The 18,422-nt window shown below is 48.6% G+C and overlaps 1 long non-coding RNA gene across 1 annotated transcript in view; it reads left to right on the top strand.

Moving 5' to 3' along the window:
* Positions 1–17,699: 17,699 nt before the first annotated feature.
* LOC125752153 (uncharacterized) overlaps positions 17,700–18,422 on the top strand; it is a 63,903-nt gene continuing 63,180 nt past the window's right edge. The window contains exon 1 of the long non-coding RNA XR_007400950.1: positions 17,700–17,786. This is a non-coding gene — a long non-coding RNA (uncharacterized LOC125752153). The remainder of the gene's footprint in view (positions 17,787–18,422) is intronic.

The following is an 18,422-nucleotide window of genomic DNA, read 5'->3' as shown; positions in this document are numbered from 1 at the left end:
GTATAGGGTGACAGAGTGGGTTAACTGGGCTATTTCCTTTTTTTTTTCTCCTCATCTCCTTTTTTAAAAATTTGAAATCAGGCCTTTTTCTTTTTCTTTTTCTTTCTTTTTCTTTCTTTCTTTCTTTCTTTCTTTCTTTCTTTCTTTCTTTCTTTCTTTCTTTCTTTCTTTCTTCTTCTTTCTTCTTTCTTTCTTTCTTCTTTCTTTCTTTCTTTCTTTCTTTCTTTCTTCTTTCTTCTTTCTTTCTTTCTTTCTTTCTTTCTTTCTTTCTTTCTTTCTTCTTTCTTTTCTCTCTTTCAGTTCAATTTGCCAACATATAGCATAACACCTAATGCTCATCCCATCAAGTGCCCCCTTCAGTGCCCATCACCCAGTTACCCCATCCCCCTGCCCACCTCCCTTTCCACCACCCCTTGTTCGTTTCTCAGTTAGGAGTATCTCATGTTCTGTCTCCCTCTCTGATATTTCCCACTCATTTTCTCTCCTTTCCCCTTTAATCCCTTTCACTATTTTTTTTATATTCCCCGAATGAATGAGACCATATAATGTTTGTCCTTCTCCGATCGACTTACTTCACTCAGCAGAATACCCTCCAGTTCCATCCACGTTGAAGCAAATGGTGGGTATTCATCTCTTCTGATGGCTGAGTAATATTCCATTGTATACATAAACCACATCTTCTTTATCCATTCATCTGTTGATGGACACCGAGGCTCCTTCCACAGTTTGGCCACTGTGGACATTGCTGCTATAAACATCGGGGTGCAGGTGTCCTGCCATTTCACTGCATCTGTATCTTTGGGGTAAATCCCCAGCAGTGCAATTGCTGGGTCTTAGGGCAGGTCTATTTTTAACTCTTTGAGGAACCTCCACACAGTTTTCCAGAGTGGCTGCACCAGTTCACATTCCCACCAACAGTGCAAGAGGGTTCCCCTTTCTCCACATCCTCTCCAACATTGGTTGTTTCCTGCCTTGTTAATTTTCCCCATTTTCACTGGTGTGAGGTGGTATCTCATCGTGGTTTTGATTTGTATTTCCCTGATGGCCAGTGATGCGGAGCATTTTCTCATGTGCTTGTTGGCCACGTGTATGTCTTCTTTACTGAAATTTTGGTTCATGTCTTTTGCCCATTTCATGATTGGATTGTTTGTTTCTTGGCTGTTGAGTTTAATACGTTCTTTATAGATCTTGGATATTAGCCCTTTATCTGCTAGGTCATTTGCAAATATCTTCTCCCATTCTGTAGGTTGTCTTTTAGTTTTGTTGACTGTTTCTTTTGCTGTGCAGAAGCTTTTTGTCTTGATTAACTCCCAATAACTAATTTTTGCTTTTGTTTCCCTTGCCTTCATAGATGTATCTTGCAAGAAGTTGCTGTGGCCAAGTTCAAAAAGGGTGTTGCCTGTGTTCTCCTCTAGGATTTTGGTGGATTCTTGTCTCACATTTAGATCTTCCATTTTGAGTTTATCTTTGTGTATGGTGTAAGAGAATGGTCTAGTTTCATTCTTCTGCATGTGGATGTCCAATTTTCCCAGCACCATTTATTGAAGACACTGTCCTTTTTCCAGTGGATAGTCTTTCCTGCTTTGTTGAATATTAGTTGACTGTAGAGTTGAGGGCCCATTTATGGATTCTCTATTCTGTTCCATTGATCTATGTGTCTGTTTTTGTGAACTTGGCTATTTCCATATGGGATTCCCTAATAACAATATCTTTAGGTCTTTTCTCTTGGGGTGGCCATTTTCTCAAAAGAGAAATCCTCCTATTAGCTAGCTGCCTGAAGGAGGTGTATAGGTTTGTCTGAGAACTTCTAGAAGTGTTCAGTGGGAGAAGGTGGCATACATCTTTACCATTCAGTGTATAGACATCTGTATTCCCTGTTTTTAATATGGTCCCTCATCCCCATGCTCAGCTGTGTCTGCCATACCTGAGTCCAGAATCTCTTTGACCCCAAATCTCATTGAGTTGAGCAAGTTGACACCCTCCAACCCCCAATCTTGCTAGGAGGCAGGAGTAGGATTCCTAGGTCTTATGCTGATTTTCCAAGAGTCCTCCAGCATTTAGCCCCGCCTATGCCTCAGAGGTATTTGGTGCTGCTTGAATCCCTAGGCCTTTTCTGTGTTCTGAATGGGTGTCTCTTATAATCTTGGCCTCTGTTCTCCAGCTCTAAATAACCTCCCAAATTCCCACTGCCAGATCTCATCACTTTAGGGGTTAGGATTTCAACACATGAACGGGGAGGGGTGGGATACAAGCATTCAGATAATAGCAAATTGTTTGAATACTTGTTACACCACTTTGCAAATCAAAAACACTTAAAAGGTATCCAATAAAAAGTCTCCCTGTAACTCCTCCTCTATCTGCTCAATAGTAGGACTTTATTCTTCCAGAATCTTTTTAAAAAATATTTTATTTTTTTAAAAAAGATTTTATTTATTTATTCATGAGAGATACAGAGACACAGGCAGAGAGAGAAGCAGGCCCCATGCAGGGAGCCCGACGTGGGACTCCCAGGTCTCCAGGATCACACCCCAGGCTAAAGGCAGCACTAAACCACTAAACCACCAGGGCTGCCCCAAGATTTTATTTTATTTTATTTTATTTTATTTTATTTTATTTTATTTTATTTTATTTTTTATTTATTTTTTTATTCATGATAGGCACACAGTGAGAGAGAGAGAGGCAGAGACACAGGCAGAGGGAGAAGCAGGCTCCATGCACCGGGAGCCTGACGTGGGATTCGATCCCGGATCTCCGGGATCGCGCCCTGGGCCAAAGGCAGGTGCCAAACCGCTGCGCCACCCAGGGATCCCAGATTTCATTTTTTTAAAGTAATCTTTACACCCCCCATGTGGGACTTAAAATGAGAATTCTGAGATGGAGAGTCACACGCTCCACCAACTAAGCCAGCCAGGTGCCCTCTTCTAGAATCTTTTTATATAATGCATATTAAAGCAAATATGAATGTGTGGTTTATCTACCCCATGCCCACTTTTTTTTTTTTTTTTTAACAAATGATGGCATACGTTAAGCATTTTTGGATACTGCTTTTTTTCCTTCACCTATCAAAATATTTTGATATACGAAGTACATCCATAATATTTTATAGTTGTATCATATTATGTTATATGCCTGTAATCTAATATGTTGAACCAATTGTCTCCTGATGGACAGTTTGGTTGTTTCTCATATTTGCTAACATAATACATTCTACAAATTTGTTAGGATGAATTCCCAGAATTGGAACTGCTGAGGAAAAGGGACATGTCTTTGTGACCTTGACAGATGCTGCCAGTTGCCCTCCCTGGGGGTTTGTACCAGTTTCTCCCACCAGCAACGCATAAAGGGCCCGTTTTCCATACACTGACAGAGTATGTTCTCAACTTTTTGGATTCTTGCCAATCTCATAGGTGAAAAATGGTCCTTGTCTCTCTATTTAAGAGCTAAGAAATCATTCCCAGGGGCTTCTCCAGCAGGCTTGTTCTCCTGAGCAATGTCTCCTTGATCAGAATTTTGTAATATGCCTCTTCCTAAGCTTGTCATTGGCAAAAGGAATGAAAGGACTAATTGGTTTAAGGTTAATCCAGATTAACATCCTGTGGTGGGACTGGGATAGGGGCCAGCCTTCCCGCTGCCTGGGAGCCTGGATTACACCTGCTTCTGTTAGCAAGGTGGATGGGACTGATGCTATTAGAAGGCACCCAGCAGTGTCTGGGGCCATGTCCCTGGTGCACCCTCCTGCTAGAGGGCTTGCCTGACACCTGTGCTTCCAAGGTCAGGCAAGGCTGCTTCTAGGAGTCCTCATTTTCATGTGCTCATTGTTGCTTGGCTGCCTGGGGTGGGAGGATGCTCTGTGCTTGTGGAAAGGGCCTGATCTCTGATCAGATCCAGTATACTGGTTGCATAAGCCAGGCTAGAGAAGCATCTAGGCTCTAGCATTGAAAGCCCTGGGTTCAAATGTCCCTCTACAATGTACTAGCCATGTGACCACTTAGCCTCTCTGAGCTTCAATTTTGTCTGTTATAAAACTGGGCCTGGAACTTCTATGATAGTGGCCCTAGGGTGGTAAAGAAGTATGAATATCATGTGCCCAGCCCAAAGCCTGGCCCACGGGGAGTATTCAGCAGAGGACTGTCCTTATTCAGGTCTCCTGTCTCCTAGAAGGCAGGAAAGAATATCACACCAGTTGTGGCCTTGGATCTTGAGCTTGGTTGTCCCTCTGTCCCCAGGCTCAGCACACAGCTAGAGCCTCAAAAAAGGTGCTCAATCTATGCTTGTTGAAGGAATCTGAGAACAGCAATAAATTAGTAAAGAAGCCATCACTACATATCCTAATAGTATTTGGCCTTCTCAGCCATGTTGAGGCAAAATTTCCCTTGATAGGATCTGTATTGAATCATTTACACACGCCGTGCTGCCTGATGACGTGCACTGTTTATCTACAGCATCAGCTTCATATTGATTTATCAATGCCCATTTTGCATGAGGATCAATGGCTTAATTGCATCTCGGCAGACATGGGGATACAATCCGTGTGCCGTTTGGAGCACAACCCCGAGTCGAGAGCCTGCTGAAGCTTCTGTTTGCTCCTTGTGAGTTTGCCTACACGTGGTGCTGCTCTAGTGGACAGTCCCCGAGGCCTGAGTGACCAACCGTCATCGCTGCTGGCAGAGGTCAGGGAGACCAGGTGGGGTGTGTGTGAAGGTATCCAACTGGATGAAGAGGATTCACTCTTATGGGAAGGGCAGTGGGTGGGAGATGCCTGCAGCTGGTGTGGGCTCTGCTCCCATGACCCTTCCTGGGATGTGTGTTACCCCTTTTAGCCCCTCTGCTCATTTCTCCTGTAGACGGAGCACCTCAGAGCAAGGGTATGTTCTGGTTGGTCTGTCTCCCCAGGATCTGCCGCACACGTATAGGGCTCGAGGAAGTCTGGCTGAGGGCTTGAGGGTAAAGTGCACCTTTCCCTGGGTCTCCCTGCTGCGCTTCCAGGTGGTGTGGGGGCTGATGAGCGCAGGTGGCGGGGCTCGGGCAGTAGGTGGCGCTCCGTCTAAGTCTGCGATCCGGGTCTGGGAGGAAAGGCGGTCAGAGCTTCGGAATTCACCCGACTTTAAAATTAAACAGAAAATGATGATTAAGCATTTTAAACTTTTTTTAACTCTTGAAGTGATATTGAAAAGCTTTGTGTTATGAATGTCATGGAATTGCAATCAATCAACTAAGATAATGTCCACTTATTAAGCCCCTACTAAGTGCCAGATATGGTATTAGCATATTAATCCTGAAGGGAGTACTCTTCCTTGTGTAACATGTCCCCCTGACTAATCTATCTGTATTACTTACCTTTTAGAGGAATACATTGATGAATTGCTCTATTAAAAGAGAATAAAGGTATTTAAAGTCTTTAATGGGAGAGGAATCGCAAAGGAGTTTTTAAGGCTTAGAATTGTGTAGAACGTCAGCACATTATGTTAATTTTTTTCCAGAGGCTGAACAGCATAGAGGAGGGGGAAAAATCAACTTGTTATCATCTTGTTGCACAACCTGGGTAATCTTTGTCTCATCAATGCTAACAAATATACCACTAATAGCAGTTTGTGTTTGTAACAGTGAGATATGCTTCTCTGGAAAATATTATCAGCACTTAAATTATCTTACAGATCACACTCTGGCTTAACAGAGGGTCTTAGTGAAAATATGATAGCAGGTTGCAGCCAATGGGCTCTCTATTTTTGGGTGGGACTGTGGGCTGCTAAAGTCCCAGGCATCTCCTCTCCACCTGGGGGAACCTGGGGGAGCTGACGGGGTCTGTGTGAGTGGAAGTGGTGTCACCTTCTGTGGGACAGGCAGAGTGAGGGGTGGCTGTCAGCAAACTCCCGGCTTGGTCCTGCTCGATGTGTCTGTGTCTGGTCCCTGCTCTTGCCTCAATACCAGCGCAGTGCCTGGCACACCTACGGGCCTCAGCAATCCTGGAGGACCCAAGTGTTTAAAACTACAGAAGATGTGGGCAGAGAGGTGTGACTAGACAAGGTGCCATTCAGGGGCCCAGTCGGCACTTTTCTGTGTGCCTGGGCTACCTCTTGAAGCCACGGGCCGGAAGGAGCCCAGGTTCAGGCACATCTGAGGGCAGGAGAGCTCTGTGGTCTGAGGAAGCTGGTGACTGCAGTTGGTATGGTGGGGCAGGACATGAAGAGGAGGAGGACAGGCTTTCTGGCAGGAGGAGGAGGGCATAAGCAAGACTCTGAGCAACCATGAGGTTGGGGGTGTCTGGGCCAAGGGGCAGGGCAGGGCAGGGTGGGGAGGCACCTGGCTCCATGTGTCCCCAGGCTTCTAAACCCTAGGGGCACCTAGCCCAAGACCCACTTGCCATTCTTTTTGTCCTTGGAGAAGGAGTGGGGCTTTTCTGTGCCCACAGATCCTATTCCAGTTCCGAAAGAGTCATTCTCCATCTGCAGCATGAGGGACAATATCAGGGAAATTTCAGGAACCTGCGGCCCCCCAGACGGTGATTCTGTGAGCCTGTTTTCCCTGCAGTGCTCACCTGGTCTGTGGGGGTGCTGGTCAGGCAGGGTGCTGCCCCCAGAAGCTCACAGTCCCGTGAGGAAATAATCAGCACATGGGGTATCATGGTTCACACCAGAGCCTTGGTGTCAGCATCTGTGTCCCCTGGCCAAGTGTAGAGCCTGGGCCACAGCCAGTCCTGGTCTTGGTCTGAAGAGTCCAGGGGACATTCCTGACCAAGGTTGGGGGCTGCAGCAGGGCCGTTTCATGCTTCAGGTATGAAGAGGCTGGTAAATAGGAGGGCATTGTAGGTGGATGCAGAGGCAAGTGCTCAAGGCTCAGAGGTCCTGGGTGCCCAGGCTGTCCAAAGTATGGGCTGCAGGAGAGGGGGCAGTGCCTTTGAGGCCAGATCACGAGGGCCTGGTTGCCACAGTGAGGTGCCTACAAGTGTTCGTCCTCTGCTTTCCTGCTTGGGGACCTAAGCAGGCTGTGCCCAAGTGGGGTGGGATCCTAAGGGCAGAACTACAGAGACCCCCAAGGCCACAGCGACCCCTCTCCTGGCTGGCTGGGTGGGCCTAAGAACTGTTTAGGGGGCAAGGGGCTCCTGTCTGCAGCTCAAAGCCAGGAAGAGGCCTGGCCTCTTGGCTTGCAGGCAGCAAAAGTGACTCCAAACCTATTCTGGAAGGAAGAACAATCCATGGTCTAATGTGAGTCTCCTGCAGGGCCAGGGGCTGCTTGTTGGCCCATTGTGCCCCTTGGTCTGGGCTGGCGCTGAGGCTGCTGGGGAGGAGGCTAGAATGTGGCAGCCTCTAGGCCCAGGCAGCCCTACACTGTGCTGCGGCTTCATAGATGTGCTGCATCTGCATGAGGGCTCTTACTCAGCTTCCACAGACATCCCGGAGTCGGCCACAGGAGATGTCATGAGCTCCAGGGCTGGTCGGGGTTAGGCCCTGAGAAAGGGTCCTTTGGGTGGCAGGAGGCTCCAGGCCCTGCCCAGCCCCCCTGTGTGCAGCGTCAGGTGTTCTGAGGGCAGAGGTGGGAAGGCAATGATGGAGCTCTGTTCTTGGCTTACAATGATGAGCCTGAATGCCCCGCATCTGTCCTGTGCCACCGGAGGTGGTTTTCCTCTGGGCACTGCAGTCAGAGGAATACCCAAGATGGGATGATGCCTTCAGGGAGAGGCCTGAGAAAAACAACCATTTACTATGCAAGGGAACAGGGGAGGGGCCCCAGATGAGCAAAGGGGAGAGAGCAATGGTTAGTGCTTAGCCTGAGAACAGAACTGGGAACAGCCATTTTTGTCTGAGTGACAGCATCTGAAAGTCCCCATGGGGGTACCCCAGGCCCTTCTGCTCTGGCTCTTGCCATTCTGCCCTCCTCCCCTCGCCCCCAGGTCTTCCACTGCCTCCACTCCCCTTCCCTGGCACCAAGCCCTTTGTCAGGAAATCTGTCCTGGCTCTCCAGAGCAGAGGGGCTCCGCCAGTGCCTTCTGGACTCCGGGCTCACCTTGTTCCCTGCATAGGAGGCTCTTTGCACCTGTCTCTCTGCTTCTTGCTGGTTGGGTCTCTGGGGGTTGGGACCCCACCTAAATGGGCAGTGTGGTCGCATCTTGATTCTTACCTTGGTTGCATCTGCAAAGACCTGATTTCTAAACAAGATGACATTCTGAGGTTCTGGGTAGTTGTGAATTTTGGGAGGACCCATTCAACCCATTGCAAAGAGGGGCCCTTGTTTGTTTATATTTTTCTTATTTTTAAAAGATTTTTATTCATTTATGCATGAGAGACACAGTGAGGGGCAGAGACACAGGCAGAGTGGGAAGCATGCTCCCTACAGGGAGCCCAATGAGGGACTCAATCCCAGGACCCCCGGATCACGCCCTGAGCCAAAGTCAGACAGATGCTCAACCACTGAGCCGCCCAGGTGCCCCTGTTTATATTTCTAAGTCTCTTTCTGAGGTGGTAATTATCCTATGAGCCCAGTTACCAGTGTTTTCAGAACCAGGCAGGGGAAAGGGGCTGGGATCACTTGGTAGGTAGGCTCCTACTTCATTTATTTTCATTATGGGCCTTCCACTCAACTAGGGGGCACAGAGAGAAGACCTTCAACCCGCCAGCTTTCTGCACAGTGTGCCGTGCAGTCCCTGGCTGTGTAAGCCACGCAAGGGTGGTGGTGTGGATCTTGTTGTTTTTATATAGATTTTCAGGCAGTCCTCCTGGTTTGAGTGCCACCTTCACTCCTACTCTCAGCAGTGCCTGGACCCTCAAACTCCAGGGCCTATGTAGCGTTGAGGATGTGCAAATCCACTGCTTTAGGCTTTCCCTGCTGCTGGCTTAGACCTGGTTTTCTCTGGTCCTCTGTGTCACTTACCATCTGGTTTCCAGCTTCCCAAATTTTGATGCTATTTGTCTTCTATTTGGTTTATACCTTTGTGGGTATTATCCCTTTACTGTCACTCTATTAAAATCCATCAGTGGACTCTGATCACATTTAGAAGGATGCTTAGAGTCTGCCCATGGCCAGCTTCCCAGCCTGGGCTTCCTTATACATCAGACACCAGCCCTTCCGTGTTCTGAGTTCAATCTTCAGAACAACCATCCTAGAGCTCTCGCCCCTTTGTCTTTTTATCACATTCATGGACAGGAACAGGCTTCCGTGCAGGGCTCTCTGTTCAGCTGAGGAAAGCAGATACACGGCCACGAGCTCCTTTTGATGTTTCCTCTCCTCTTCTCCTACTTCTGCTAATTTCTTTTCTTTTCTCCCCTTTTCTCTTGGAGTCTGACCAACAGAGCCTGGAGCTTTCTGGAAGGTTTCCTGGGGAGACTGGGGGATGGAGCCCTCCTCACTGAGGCTTTAAAAGGAGGCCACACAACGTCTTTGAGTTCAGGTTTCTATTACGCGTGTAGAATGTAGAAGCTGGTGATCATCTATGAAAATTCAATAAACCTTGAAAACAGCATCAGAGTTGATATCTGTAATTTAAAATAATGGATACTAAGAAATTGTTTCTCATTTATCTCTACTGCTGAGATTGTGGCATGAAAGAGACTTCATTAGGCGTAGGTTTTTTTTTTTTTTTTTTTGAAGAAAAAATAGTGTCATTTATCTCCATCAATGATAGATGCAGGAGGTAGCTGATGAGGCTGATAAAACCCAATCAACAAAAGCCTTGGTTCTTTCGCAGTTTGGGATAACAGAATGGAGCCACAAAAATCACAGTGGGAGAGGCATGGAAACTTAAAGTCTTGTTCTGATGTAAAAGTACCACTTTGATTTGTTAGGCAGCACACCTGGCCCGAAGCATTGTTCAGAAATTAGGGGAGGAGGAGGGGGTTGAAACATGATTTAGCCTCAGGTTGCATGTGGTCAGAACCTCTTCTTCCTCCAATGTTCCTCTTTACATTCCAGGAGCATTGAGCTGAAGCTGGGGTGCCTATGAAGGTACCAATGCTCAGCTCCCAGAGTGGGCTGTGATTGGCTGGAGAGATGCCTGAAGTGTGTGTGTAGGTATGTGCGTGTGTCTATGCATGTGTGTGCGAGCATGTGTCTGTGTCATGTGCAGGCTTCTCCCTAATGAGTCAGGAGGCAGCATTTCTCTTTTTGTAATATTTCCACTCCGAAATAAAAAATCTCAGAGTCCAGTTCCTGCAAGTGACCAACTGGCGAGAGGAAGACCATGCGTGTGAGGGGGATTGATTAATTCCCCTTTTAGGAAAAAGAGTACTCAACATGCCAACTTAAACTCTTTCACAGTCCCTGCTCGGCTGGAGGTGGAGGGCAAGGCCTGAAACTGAGTCCAAACCCACAGGGGCCCTGGAAGGGGAGGTTCCACTGAAGCCACCAAGTCTGGATTGTGTGATGGTTTGAGCAGATGCTGCTTTTGTGCTGAGTGCCAGGCATGGTGCTTCCCAGAGCCATGTGGGTGTGACAGTGATGCCAGATGATCCGGGGCACCTGTAACCCTGCGGGCACCCAACTAGCAGAGCTTCACAGAGCGGTATCCTACCTTGTGACCTCTTGCCCTCCTCCACGTTTCACTCCCACCTCCCCTTCTGTCTGGGGGCACACGCTGCTTGTACTTCTGATGTATTTTAGATGCAGGGCACGTGTGTGAGCCTCTCTTCCCCTATGTGCACATGCGCACCTGTGTGCATGCACACACATACCCACCCCCCTTCTCGAAAGAGGAAGCCTACATCCAGCTACAGAGCCAGGGACATCCTACTGTTAGGACACGGATCAAAGAATGCTAATTGATCAAATATTAAATGCCATTTAAGCGCTGCACTGAATAATTTACCTTTTCTCATGTGAGCAACTTTGCAGCAACTGAAATAGGAAGCGGGAGTTTTCATGCTGATAACGGTGTTAGCAGGGGAGGGGAGGAGATGTTTGTTTTCCCGAAGTGTTGTGAAATGTGTGAGAACCAAAGTTTTCACTTATTAAATTCAGCCCTGTAGGAATATGGTGTCAAGGTTTTCCATCTCGACGTGATTTTTAAAGAATCAGGTGATGGGGATATGGAGGGTATGGAGAGGAGGAGGTGGTGAAATCCTTGCTAGGAGTGACCACTGATGCGGCCAGGGACGCTCTGCCTGGAGATGAGGAGTGCAGAGAATAAGGGGAACCCCACTGCCGTAGGTTGGAGTATAGCCCCCCAAGATATCCTCGTTCTCATCCCAGGGGGGCTGGAGCACATTCTCCCACCCAGCAAGGAACATTGCGGAAGTGATTCAGGTGGTTCAAGGCAGGGAAGTTGAAGTATATTATCCAGGTGGACCCAAGGAAATCACGAAGGTCCCTTAAGAGACAGCGGGGGGTTCAGAGTCAGAGAAGGAGGCATGCTAGTAGAAGCAGGGTTTGGGGTGATGCCACCATGAGCCAAGGAATATAGGCAGCCTCCAGGAGCTGGAGAGGGCAAGGAATGGTTGTCTAGGGCCTCCAGAAGGAGCACAGTTCTGCTAACACTTAGCTCTTAGCCTTGTGTAATCCGTTTTGCACTTCTGACTTGCCGAAGTATAAGGTAATAAACTTGCGTTGTTTGAAGCCACTAAATTGATGGTAATTTGTTACAGCAGCAACGGGAAACTAATACATATATACCTTTGACTGTCTCCCTGCATCTTGCTGTGTCTCAAAAATAACACCCCCACATCTAGTCCTTTGGGGGCAGATATTTGTTACTATAATTACTGTTGGTAGCATCTGGAAGCACTTACTACGCGCCATGCTCTGTAGCAAGAGCTCTTCTTGCATTAGACTATTTAGTCATCATGTCAAGCCCATGGTCAGAAACCATTGCCATCCACACCATTTTAGTTATCCACTGCTACCCAACAAATTACAGTTCAAAGCCCAAACATTTATTATCTCCCAGTTTCTGTGAGTCAGGATTCTGGGAAAAGCTTAGCTTGTTGTTCTGGCTCAGGATCTGTCATGAAACTCTCGTCACCTGCTGTCAAGGTGTCCACTGGGCTCTGGTCATTGCAAGGCTTGACTGGGGGGCGAATCCATATCCCAGCTCACTCATGTGATGATTGGCGGCCCCCAGGCTCTCTATTGTTGGCTGGAGGCTCCAGTTCATTCTCCATATTCTCCAGTAGCCCTCTGTGAGGGTTGTTCACAGCATGGCAGCTTCTTTCTCCCCAGAGTAAGGGATGAGAGAATGGGACGGAGGGAGAGAAAAGGTGGGGTGGGGGAGGCAGAGAGGTGAGTGAGAACCCAAGATGGAAGCCTTGGTCTTTCTCTCACTTAGTCTCAGAAGGGACATTCTATCACTTCCACTGTATTCTGTTCATTCGAAGCCAGGAATGAGATCAGCCACACTCAAGGAGAGGGGATCTCACAGGGGTGTGAAATCAAGAGATAGAGATCATTGGCGACCCTTTTAGAAACTGCCTACCATCCCCACTTTGCAGATGGGATAACTAAAGTCCAGAGAGGTTAAGCTTGTAGAAGCTAGAGCTGGGATTGGAATCCAGCTCTGAGCTCAGAGCCCATGTTCTTAACCTTCAAGCTGTCATGTTTCTCAGCAGCCAGGAGTGTGTAACTATTCCTTCCTGTGTTATTAAACACTCCTGCCACCTTCACATCTCATATTAAGGTCTCTCCTTAGGGTGCCCTTGGCCCTCAAGGATACCTGAGACCTAGCATGGACCACCATGTACTGCCGTGTTTGGTTTATTGTCTGTCTGTCCTGCTGGATGAGATGGGGAGCCGAGTGCCAGGTGGATGCCTCTTTGAATGAATGGAGAATGAAAAGCAGGAAGGTTCAAAGAAAGAAAGGAGTCCTGGCAACATGGGGCCACCGAGTGAAGGGTTTGCTGTGATGGGGGGACTGCGCATGGACCTCTGTTTCTGTTTGGTGAGCTCTCTGTGTGAGCTTCCCCTGGGGCCACAGAAGCTTGCCTCTCCACCAGCCCTTCGTCTGTCTGGTACCACGTCTGTGGATGCCTCAGCGGGGTGGGAGGAGGGGGCAGTGTTGTGGGGCTAGTGAGCCATGAAGGGCTTGTCCTGGGGAGGAAGAGGATACAAGGCCCTGTGGTGGTGTTTGTTAGACATCTCAGGTATGTCCTTCCCATTTCCTTTTGGGAGGACAAGAGAGAGGAACAAAGGGAACAAAGCTCAGGGATCTCTAGAAGGTCACATCTTCCCACAGTAGGGAGGGGACTTCTTCCTCATTGATTCAGCACCGATGCCTTGATGCCTTCTTCCTTAATGTCATTTGTTGGGAACTTTTAGGCCAGTGGTTATCAAAGTGTGGTCTCTGGACCAGCAGCAACATTAGTTGGAACTTGTCAGAAATGAAAATTCTCAGCCCTCCCATCCCATACCTTCTGGATCAGAAACTTTGGGGATGGGGCTGAGCATTCTGTGACTTAGCAAGCCCTCTTGGTGATACTGATGCGTGATAAAATGGGAGACACGTGCTCTAGGCCCTTAAAAACCCTTTCATAGCTTTTGTATTTCTTAAAATAGAAATTACCCTAAGTGCAAATCTTCACTATATGAAGGTATTGGAAAACCCAGGAAAACAATGGGACGTCTAAAATTACCCAGAGATTAGTATTAACTTACTGGTGTGTGTCACTTCATCGTTACAGGATTAGGTGCATACTGATAAATGCACCATTTAATAAAGTTGAGATTTTACTATAAATATTGCTTTGTATACTGCTTTTTAAACAATTCTCCATGTCCTCAACACGTGTCCATGGCATCACTCCTTCACAGCTGCATACTGTTCCATTGTGGGAATGTACCATCACTAATCCGTCCCTGGGACTGACGCATCCGCTGACGTTCGCTGTGAACTCTGCTCAGATATAGCCACCGTGTAAACAGATGGTGGGCAAAATCAGTGAATTTCTTCATGTCTCTGTCCCTCGGAGGCTGGGAGCAGTGGGGAAGCTCGTGAGAATACAAGGATGGAGGCCTGGACACGACCATGGCAGTGAAGAGAAAGGGACAGATGAAAGGACAGATGCCACGATTTCAGCGAGTGCCCAGAGCGGGTTTTGGGGAAGAGGGAGGCAGAAATTCAGAGTCTGTGTGAGCCAGAACGCACTGTGATAGGAACACATCTGATGCTAGTTTTGCTTGGGGAATAAGCCCTCCCAAAACAAAGCCTCTCTTTATATGCACAGAAAAATGTGTGGAAGGCCATAAACCAAAATGTTAATGTAATTTCTGAGTGGTGATGTTATGAGATATTTTCATTTTCTTCTTATTGCTTATCTATATTTTCTGAATTTTCCATAATGAGCATCCATTACTCTTGTAATAAAAACAATGAAAAGAAGACAAGAGGAGTCGGGAGGAACAGTTAGTTGACTGGGGCAGAAGATGCTGGAAGGTTCTTTTTGGTTGTGCTGGGTGATGGCTCCATGGGTGCTTAGAAGGGGAAGCAGGTCAGGATTGAAGGAGTGAGTTTGTGAATTTTTTCTAAGTGCCCAGGATGTCAAGGGCCTGACAGGGCATTCTAAGGCTGGGATAGGGCCATTGACCTCCTGTTAGTGGATCAAAAGACCCTGACTGGCTCAGAGAAAGTTCTGGCAGGGAGGGGCTCTGTGGCCAGTGCAGTGAACTCCCAAGCCTGGCATGAGCATGTGTGTGCGTGTGCATGTGTGTGCATGTGTGTGCACGGAGGAGGGCATGGAGACCAGCCCTGATTGGGTCTCTGCTGATCCTGGGGAGGGCCTTGGTGGTCAGGAAGGCATCTGAGCCCGGAATCCTCTTCCAGGTGAGGCTGATCAGGAGGGAGTCAGGACTATTAGCCTCTCCCTCGCTTGGGCCTTGACTCCTCACAATGCCCTGTGGAAGAAGCCCCGAGAGACAGCACTCAAACGAGTTTCAGTGACATCTCATCAGATGCCGAAGGGGCTGTGCTGGTTTTTTTTTTTTTTTTTTTTATTCATTACTTAAAAAAATTTTTTTTTTTTTTTTAGTTCATTACTTCCAATTATGAAAGGGGTTTTGTGGGTTTTTGTCTTCAACCTAATTGAACCATTTGCCCCCCTTGTCTCCTCCGTGCAAAGCATCTTCACCCTTCGGTGCAGAAAACACTAGAGAAACCTTTTTTCATTTGAAGGAAACATTTCTCCTTGAAGGGCACGGGGGAATCGAAGAACACTGCTGGGCTTGGTTGGGGCGGGTGGGGGTGGAGTGGGCCGAAGCTGAGGCTGCAAAGGCTAACATTCCTGGGGTCCCTTGAGATCTGATGCCAAATCCTAGAATGCCCGAGTCCTTCAAGGAGAATGCACGGGCTGCTTTGTTTGCCTGGGACCTGGAGGCTGCTCCACAGGGAAAGCTTTAGCAGGTTGATGGAGGGCCCGCTGGCTGGAGGGACGAGGGATTAGTTCTGAGACAGCAGATCTCTCCCTCTCTTCCCTCCCATCCTCCTGATAAGATTTCTGGGTTGGAAAAAAAAGTGATGATGGCTGGAGCTCATCCTTGACAGAGGCTTGGGGTTTGACCTTTCCAAAGGTTGCAGTACCAGTAGTGGCTGAGGGGCTGGGACGTGAGGGGCGGGGTGCTAGGAGACTTGGTGGGCTTCTGACACGGGCAGCTCAGCCTGCACTCGGGTCCCCCGTTTGCTTTGGGGTGTTCTTCCTACAGCAGTTCTGCGCAAGTCTGATTTCAGAAGCCATGCAATCCAGTGAGTGGCGAGCAGTGGGTCTGGGGAGTAGGGTGCCAGCTTCGCGAGGCCAGTGCTCCCAGGACCTGGGAGGCCGCGGTTCCTGCCCTGAGTGGGGGACCCCTCTGCTCTCTCCTTCGGCTGCAATGAGCTGGTGTGGGGACTTGTGTGACATCTCCCCAGACCAGAGCTCAAGTGGAGGTGGCCAGGCTAGGAGAAGGGAAGCTTGGAGAGTGTCTTGACCAAGTGGGTTTGGGGTCTTTGATTACTTTGTTCACTGACTTGTTTGGATGTGAAGGAAGATGGGGAGAAGGGGCGTAGGAGGAACAGTCTGCTATTCTGGTGTGGCTGAGGGAGACAAGGTGGAGATTGCTCTGGGGTCCTGTCTCTGTCTGATTACAGAAGGTGGCTCTTAGGCTCTGCTCATGGAACCTGACCTTGGCTCCCTGTGACCTGTCTCCCTACCCCTGTCACATGTCCCTGGTGCCTTTTACCACCGAGGCACCATGAGATTTGCTGTGGGGTTGCACACATGAAGAGACTGTCCCTAATGGCCAGGAGTGGGCTGGTTAGCAAAGAAGATGTCCATGACTACCTAGGCTGCTAGCAGAGGGTAAGGAGGGCCTTAGGAGAGGTGCTTCAGGGTGGGCAGGAACTTTGAGTCAGGGAAGGCTTGAAGGCTGAGGAAGCACTTCTGGGTTCTATAGGATTTGACAGGGAGACCTTCTGAAAGTGTTCCAGGTTGGGGACTAGCAAGAGAGAAGACTTGGAGGTGGTAAGGGGAGCAGGAGTGGGGAGAGATTCAGGGCTGGAGCCAGGGGGAGTGAAGGGCAGAGATAAAGCTGGGGCATCAGAGGAGTCCCCTGAGAGGATAATGGGGAACCTTGAGTGCTATTCTAGCAAGTTTGGTCATCGGACCGAGGAAGAGGAGACCCTTGGGAGGTTTGTGAGTTTGTGAGTGCCTTTATTAGGGGTAGCTCCAAGATATAGCTCATTTGATAGACTGGCTACTGGGTCTGGGGCTGGTAGTGGGGTGAGGGAAGGAGCAGAGAGAGGTGCTTTGGCAGTAGCTTGGGGAATGGGTGCCCATTCCTGAGCATTGCTATGGAAGGCATGGCCAGTGATAAGTCACCTATATATGTCCCTAGTGCCCTGTCTTGTCTGGGCCTTAGCTTGAGAACTGGGGGGTCCTAGTCCTTAATGCCATTGTTAACTCTGTGCTGAGGGATTAGAGCCTCACCCCCCAGCCACAGCTGACACTGCTGGCTCCTCTCCTGTCTTGCAGGACAAGGAGCCTCCTGATTCCTTATCCTTGCCCGGATAGTGCTCAGCCTGGGCCCAGCCTGGAACTGTAAAGCCACCCCCTGCCAACCCATCCCTGTGCTCTGCTACCCCTGCCCACGGCCCCGAGTGTCAGGTGTCAACACCCCAAGAAAACGTCTGATGCTCTAAAGACCCTGCCAGAGAGAGGGTGAGCCCAAGCATGGCAGGGTGGTGGGGATGGGGGAGCCCAGGGCTGGCACTTGAGATGTGTCATTGTTTTATTAAAGTTTAAAATTTAATAAAACAAAATTTACGGGAGATGTTCCAGCTCCACATATATCATTTGGCTTCTCGCTGATGCAGCATGTTGGGCGCACAGCTGTGCTTCCCCATCTCTGGACATCAGAAACGGAAGACTTAGTGGTTACAGACGCCTCGTGGGGATAGGGGCTGGCTGGTGGCGAGGCTCACACTTGCTCTGGAGTGGGACAGAGTTGGGTGGAGGTCAGGCGGGCCAGGGGCACACCTTTGGTGCTATTGCTGAAGACCTCAGGCCTCCACTGGTGCACCTAATGTCTCTGTCTTCGCTGCAGCAGCTTGTCCTTGACCAGGTGTGGAGGACACACTTACAGCCTTTGAAGACTCACACGAAGGGAGTATAGCAGAGGAACCAAGGGATAGATTGCAGAGCCGACGGCAGGATCGCAGCTCTGCTGGTTACTTGTGGTACTTGTTTCTGAGTATGGAGTTGGTACTCAGTAAATGCTAAATAAGTGGTCATTTCTTTTTCTTTTTATTCTCGACTAGATGCTGCTGGGCCTCAGGTCACAGCCCCACAGAGCCTTCATTGAAAAAGAGGAGGCAGGTTCATGGACACTGGAAATACTTAGAGGTATGCTAAGTACTGAGTGGAACTCGGTGTGTGTCTATGTAATCTGGGGAGGCTTCTAGGAGATTTTTTGACTTGGTCTTTTAGGGGACCAGGGAGGATTTCACTGGAAAGATCAAGAGAAACCTGACAAACACCATCTTAGCCAGGTGACCAAGGTCACCATCACTGGCGATGAAGCATGTTGACGGTGTGTACCCTGCCTGTGAGAAGCACCCTTTACCTCCCTCAAACCCACCGCTTCTGTCTGATCATGAGAAGAACTTCGGATATGTTCCTGTAGTGAGGCATCCTACAAAATCCCTGACTAATACCCCTCAAACCTGTGAAGGCTGCCAACAACCAGGAAATCCAAAGAAACTCTTAGCTGAGAGACTAAGGAAGTGGCTAAATGTCATGAGATATCTGGGTTGTGATTCTGGAACGGGAGAAGGACATCAGATGAAAACTAATAAAATCTGAGTAAAGTATGGACCTCAGTTAAGGAACAAAGGACCTAAGTTCATTTTCTCTGAAATAGAGCATCAAGGAAAAGCTGAGTGTATTCTTTTTTGGATTGCGGGGGAAGATGGGGGTGATGGGCAGTAGGGGGTATTCTTGGAGATTGAGCTTTAGCTAAGGGCTGGAGTTCCAGGCCTC

The sequence above is a fragment of the Canis lupus genome, chromosome 11 (assembly GCF_003254725.2).
Source record: "Canis lupus dingo isolate Sandy chromosome 11, ASM325472v2, whole genome shotgun sequence".
NCBI classification, from domain to species: Eukaryota; Metazoa; Chordata; class Mammalia; order Carnivora; family Canidae; genus Canis; species Canis lupus.
Note: the sequence above shows the minus strand (reverse complement) of the source record. Positions and strands in the feature narration are given on the sequence as shown.